Genomic DNA, 7,262 nt, shown 5'->3' with positions numbered 1-7,262 from the left:
TTCCGTCCGTGCAGTCGACATTCACCGTCAGGCCGACGTGTACGTTCAACTACGTTGCCTGTAGTACCAGTGGTGCCCGTTGGCAGTATAAGGAAAAAAAGTTTTCCTCTGGCCCTCTTTCTCCAAAAAAAGATCTACGTTGGTGGAAGTACTTGAGTAAATGTACTTAATACTTAGACCCGTCGATCCACGGTGACAAAATTAACCCAGCCATTCCCTAAAGTTAAACACACACACACACACAAATAATATAGCACAGTGCAGTAGGGGTCGAAACTCACGTTTTGTAGACAACCATTGTTTTTGTCTAGTTTGTGGACTATAGTGTCTTTTATTGCGTTGTTTTGGCTAGATGCTACAATGGTAGCTTCATGTTGTAACTGCGCTGTTGCCAGCTGCGCTGTTGCCAGGTTTTGTGAGAGAAATAAGCAACCAGGTCTAAGAAAACAAGCCCAAAAGAATTGACTAGGATATAGCAGATCTACAATATATGTTTGAGAATCACTGGTTTAAATAATAATTGGCCCAAATAAGCAACTACACTTTAGAAACAAGCCCAAATAAAACCGCAACCACCAATACAAAATTGCTTGTTTGTTTACAAGCAACTTTACAGAAAAATAAGCCCAAAGTCGCTTATAATAAATAGACATGGCAACATTATAGCTACGGTACATGATCTCGCAACTGCCATCTAGTGGATGAATAGGTGTATTACGCCTTAAGCTGCCCAAAACCAACTGTTATCAGGCGTTGCTTTAATCACTTCTCTGAACAAGCCTTCCTTCATGACTTGGCTGCAGTTGATTGGTTTCGCATGTCCTTAATCTCATCAATGGATGAGGCCTTTCGGTTCTTTCACGAACAGTTTCTCTATCTGATGAACAAACATGCACCTCTAAAAAAAATCAGAATTAAGAACCGAGCAAATCCCTGATTCTCTAGGGACCTGGCTGATCTGATACACGTAAGAAATAGGCAATGGTCACTTGCAAGAAAGTCAAAATCAAGTCATGATTGGCTTCTGTTTCGTGTCCTGAGAAATAAATGTACGGTCCTCACTAGGAAATTGAGATCGGAACATTATTTATCTCTCACTACTGATACCTCCAGTAATCACTGTACTTTCTGGAGAGTAGTCAAAACCCTTCAACAGAAAGGAGCAGCAGGCCCCCCGCCTAAGATTCGGGTTGGAGAGTCTTTCATTTCCGACAAAAAAGTTATGTCTAATGCTTTTGATTCGCATTTTAAAAGGGCGGGGAACATTTTTGACGACCTAAAGGCCAATGCTCCTCAGCAAGACGCCCAGGAAAACGCTGACTCATCTGTTGTTTCGGATTTCAATTTTGACTTCTCTCCCATCCTGGTATCGGATGTGGTGCATGCCTTGTCCACCCTAGACCCTAAAAAGTCTGCTGGCCCAGATGGCCTTGACCCTTTTTTCTTAAAATTATCATCGGCTGTCATTGCCCAACCTGTTACTGATATGTTCAACATCTCCCTATCCACTCAAAGTTTACCTGAAGCGTGGAAACAAGCAAATGTTTCCCCTCTTCTCAAGGCTGGCGACCCTTGTGACGTAAACAACTATAGGCCTATCTCTAACCTCTCCACCTTGGCAAAGATCTTAGAAGGTCAAGTATCAAAACAGGTAAAAGTTTTTCTTGATTCACACTATTTTAAACCCCATGCAGTCAGGTTTTAGAGTAAAACGTAGTACTGTAACGGCGTGCCTTAATGTTATTGATGACATCAGGGCAGCCTTGGGTAACAAATCTTTTTGTGCGGCCTTATTCATTGATTTGAGCAAGGCCTTCGATACCGTGGATCCTCACGTATTGCTCAAGGTCCTTTCTAATGCTGTTTTTTGTCACAATGTGCTAGGCTGGTTCAAAAACTATTTAGTTGGCCGCACACAGTGTGTTAAATTTGGCGATACCGTTTCTGATTCCATCACCCTTGAGAGTTCCCCAAGGCTCCATTCTTGGTCCATTGCTTTTTCTATAGTATGTCAATCATATGTGTTGTCAATCTAAGTATTGTAAGTATCACATGTATGCTGACGACACAATTCTGTATTCTTGTGCCCCTTCTTTTGATGTGGCAGTGTCAAACTTGGCCTCAGATTTTGTCTCTCTGCAGCATGAACTGGTAAATAGCAAACTGCTACTAAACGGCCAAAAAACCAAGGCCATGCTATTTGCTCCAAATAGTACTGTCATTATCCCCCCAAATATCACCACTTTGGATGGAGTAACCATCGAATGGGGTGGTGCTTTACAAGTATCTTGGGATTTGGTTGGATAATAAGCTAAATTGCAATCACCACATTGAAGCATTGGCTAAGAAGTTAAAATTCACATTGAGCTTCTTTTACAGAATGAAGTCCTCTTTTTCTTCTGTCTCACGGAAAAGGCTGGTCACTGGCCTTTTTATGTCGCAACTCGACTATGGCGACACTGTGTACCGATTTGCCTGTTCCTCAACATTGGGCAGACTTGATCCCCTTTTTATTGAGGTTCATTACCAGCTCCACCTACAGGACCATTGTATTCTGTACTCCTTAGTAGGGTGGTCCTCCTTAGCATCTCGCAGGTTGCTACATTGGTACACTTTTATCTATAAAGCCATTCTTGGTAATACCCCTTCTTACATTTGTTGAAAATTTGAACTAGTCCAAAATTCGCTTAACCTCAGATCAAACGCTTGAATGCGCTACGTCGTACCCAATACCAAATCTGAGGCATGGAAAAAAAAACTTGTGTTTTTTGGGCTCTGGTCGTGGAATGATCTACAGACCAGATTAAAACTGGCTTCTCTGATCCCCCTAGTGACTTTTAAGAGGATTGCCATGGGCACACTCTCCAGCCATTGCTCCTGCTTTGACGAGTAGCAAATGCTGTGATCTTAGTTTTATATTAGCTTAGTAGTTTCATGATGTATTGTTGTTATTAGCCTTTTAATAGTCTGTATTTGGTGCTTTTTAGACTCTCTCTGAGCCTCCCTTGGTAGTAGGTTTTTGGTATTACGGATGTCATAATGTTTGTCTTTGTCATGTCCTGTATTGTTGTTACTGGCAGAGCTGTGTAACATTTATTTGCCTCTTCTCTTGGCCAGTGCACACTCGTAAAAGAGACTATGGTCTCAATGTGATTTTACTGGTTAAATAAAGGTTAAATAAAAATGTAGTCTACATACAATAATATTTGTACATTTGTACTCGTACCGTACACATCACTGCTTTATGTATGATACGCTCAATTGGTTATCACCCTCAGGCTAGGAGACATTTTCATTGGTTGCTTTTAGTTTTTAAATGTATCTTAATTTTTTTCCTTTATATTTAAAACAGCTTTTAGTTCCGTTCAGATCAATATATCCAATCTTCTTCTTGCGTATGTCATCAGATCCTCAGCTCCGTTGCAGCAAGCCAGTCCAGCGTTTCGTCATCCAGGTTCATCAGGCCTAAGTCGCCATGTGGTGGGCGGTGTTTCGGGCAGCTGGTCATGATGTGTTCCACAGTCTGTAGGGGGTCTCCACATTCATAGTGGGCACTGTCCGAGAGGCCCCACCGTTGCATTGCTTCACCGAAGCGTCCCACGCCTGTCCTCAGGCGGTTGAGGGTTGTCCACTGCTTACGGGGCAGGTGCTGGCCAGGGACATCTGTGGGATCCTCGATGTAGTTGTGAAGCCTAGATGGTTCTGCTGCTTTCCACTGTTCCCTCCACCTTGCCTTGACCCAGGATGCCTTGCTGATGTCAGCTGGTGTTGTACTGAGCAATTCCTGGGCCTGTATCGCAAAGGGACGCCGGGACTTAAGGCGCTTGCGCTGCGGTCTCTCCGTGATGGTCTTGTGGAGGAGGTGGGATTCACTCATCTGTGCCTTCCGAGCAAGGGCCAGCATGGCTCCTTCCCGTCTGACCTCTGCTGGGGCGATACCAGCTAGGACAGGTAGTTGGTGAGTTGGAGTGGCTCGTAGGCATCCAGAGACAGTCCGTAAGGCGTCGTTGAGGGCAGTGTCCAGCTTCTTCACGTGGGAGCTGCGGCACCAGACTGGGGCGCAGTACTCGGCAGCCGTGAAGACCAGGGCCTCGGTGGAGATGCGCAGTGTCTTCTGTGTGGCTCCCCATGTGGTACCAGCTAAGCGGCGTAAAAGTGCAGTGCGGGCGGTGGTCTTTGCCTTGGCGCTGTCCAGATGTTGTTTGAAAGACAGTGTTCTGTCGAGCTTCACGCCGAGGTACGTAGGGGAGAGTTGGGACTGTAGCCGGGCGCTGTCAACCATGACGTTGATTTTGCGGGTTGCTTCCCTGTTGTTGAGGTGGAACATTGTAGACACGGTCTTGTCCACACTGAGTTTGAGGCGCCAGTCCTTCAGGTACGAGGACAGGATGCTCATGTCCTCCGAGAGGCCCTCCTCCACTGCCTGCCAGGATGGTTTGCTGGTTAGAATGGCCAGGTCATCTGCATAACCGTGCTTCCTTGATGTTGTTGGGGGTAGGTCATGGATGTAGATGTTAAACAGCGTGGGTGCCAGCAACGAACCCTGTGGGACACCGTTCTTTAGCTTTCTCACCCTGCTGCTCTGGCCGTTGCTGGTCAGTAGCCGGAAGCTGCGGTTGCTCAGCGTCTCCATTATAAAGCTCACCATGTGCTTATCTGGGATGGTTTCCAGAAGCTTCATGTGTAGCCCACGTAGCCAGACCGTGTCGTAGGCAGCTGTGAGGTCCAGAAAGACGGCACCAGCCTTCTCTCCTGTCTGGAAGCTGTCCTCTATGTCTTGGCACAAGAGGGTTACCTGGTCTGTTGTTGACCTGCCAGTTCGGAACCCTGCTTGTTCTTTGTACAGTATACATCCAATAAGACATACTCAACAACCTTTTTTTTATTGTACCTAGAATTCAGAAATAAATTGGGACGTTCTTTTAAGTTTAAAGCACCTTCAGACTGGAACAATTTACCTACTTCACTTAAATCAATTACTTTATTTCATGTCTTCAAAACTTATTTGCTTGATTCGCCCAATGTACTTGTTCTTGTTTTTTATTCTTGTTTTTATATAGGCTAATTGATTGTACTTGGATTTTGACAGCTTATTTTGATACAAGGAAACATTGTAGCGGTTCTCACATTGACTTTCTGTTTTAGTTGTGGGTGTGTGTTGTTGATCTGGTTATCAGTATGTCTAGATGACTCTAAATGTAGACGTACTGGACAGACAAGCTCTGGAGACAAGTGATTATATCATTACCTCACTGTAACTTGTAACAATGATACTTTTAGTCATTGACAGGATTGTATCTTACAGTGATACATGTTTGATACAAGGTAGTATGAGGTCACTTCCACTTCAAACTATTCAGAGATGCAAATGAAGAAGTGTATGGTTCAAATGTAAAACCTTCAATGAAACCATGTGATATTATATCACATATTCGGTGTAACTAAAACTAAATGTAATCTTAACATTTGCGAAACTCAGTATAGCCAGATTTAATGTCAGCTTTTTACTGTACAGTGCATTTGGTGGTTGTGAAGTGAGTCTTTCATTGCAGTTCCTTGATGCTGGGGTCAGTTTTCACCTCAAGATACCATGAGGTTTCTAAAGACAATCAGTGTGATCCTGGACATTCTGATCTTGGTATCTGGTAAGGAGAGTTTATAATGGCTTTCATATTCACAGTGTGTTCAACCCTCATAGATTTACAACATGACTTCCTGCAAAGAACAAGTCAAATACTGTGTAATACAGATAGTTAAATGTTGCAGGAATTATACAGATGATTGAAAAATATTGAGGTAAAAAAAAAATCTCAATTCAATTCAATTCTATTCTATTACGTTCTTGTATCTGACATGTTATCACAATCAACTGGATAAACAGAATGTGACAAAACGTTTGATTAGAATTATCACATTAAAAAAGAATAATCTGATGATTTAAATGTTTTGTTGACATCTGTTTATCTTTGTCTTTTACAGGTGTTTGTAGTGATGAGGGGAGAGTGACCTTCACCAATCCATCTCCATGTGCCATGAGAGGGTCATCAGTAGATATTGGTTGTTCATATGAATACCCAAAAGGTCTAACCGTCACTAATATATACTGGCGCTACTACTCAGGGAACAGTATATATTTGTTCTCTAAACATAGTTCAGAAATCGATTTAAAATCATTGGTATTAAACAAAATGATTGTACCCTGAGGATCAATAACATAGAAGACATCAAGACAGTGATCAGGGAGTCTATCGCTTCACCTTTTTGCCAGACCCAAGGGGGTCAGGCTTACATGAGGCTTTGTATCTGTTTCGTCCATACATGGGGATTACGTCCCCTTTCGTCACGAACTATTCATGACATCATGAACTTCAGTTATAAAGTGGTTTGTAGGTGTGTTACATACTAGGACTTCATTTTGGGTCTGGCAGAACCAGGTCTCCTGGTCTTGTTTATAGGTGATAAGATGATCGGCCGACAATTATCTTTGTCTGTAACAGGTAAACAAGAGTACTTTTTAACCTTTCATGTAATCAAGGCCATTTTCCTGACAATCTCATCAACTGACATCCATCTTGTTTTTGGGCGGTGAAACCGCCCCTATAACTGAGGTTTGGATATTTGTACAATTATCCTGCGCTGTGATTGGCCAAAAAGTACCCCGCCTAACCCTGCACCGTGATTGGCCAATCACAGTCTATTCAGGACTGTGATTGGCCAGTGTCACATGACACATGTGCATAGCCCTATATAAGAAACCATAACTTTAAAAAAAACATACTTTTTTTTTTTTTAGTTATGGCTTCGTCCATCATAAAGAGTGTTTCAATAAATGTATTTATTTTTTGTACATGATTGGTTGACTCCATTCAGTATTGTGATTAGCTAGCAAGACACCGCCCACTTCACACAGGGTGTGATTTTTTTTATTCTTCTGATCAGAACTGTCTGTACAGGTGACTCCTCCCACTGTGTCAGAGGGGACATGGGTGACACTCACCTGTCAAACATCTTGTAAACCAAGACCCAACATTGTCTGGTTTAAAGATGGACGAGTATCCAACCCAGTATTCCAGGCCAAAATAGAGGATGCTGGGAGTTACCAGTGTGCTGTTGAAGGACAAGAGACATGGAAGTCTGAACCTGTGATGTTGGATGTGCAGTGTGAGTTTATATAATAATATTACAAATAAATAATAATAATAATAATAATGCATTTTATTTAAAACGCACTTTACGTTCTATCGTTTTTTTATATCCATTAT

This window comes from Gymnoscopelus braueri (assembly GCF_963280865.1).
Source record: "Gymnoscopelus braueri genome assembly, chromosome: 3".
Classification (NCBI taxonomy): domain Eukaryota; kingdom Metazoa; phylum Chordata; class Actinopteri; order Myctophiformes; family Myctophidae; genus Gymnoscopelus; species Gymnoscopelus braueri.
Note: the sequence above shows the minus strand (reverse complement) of the source record.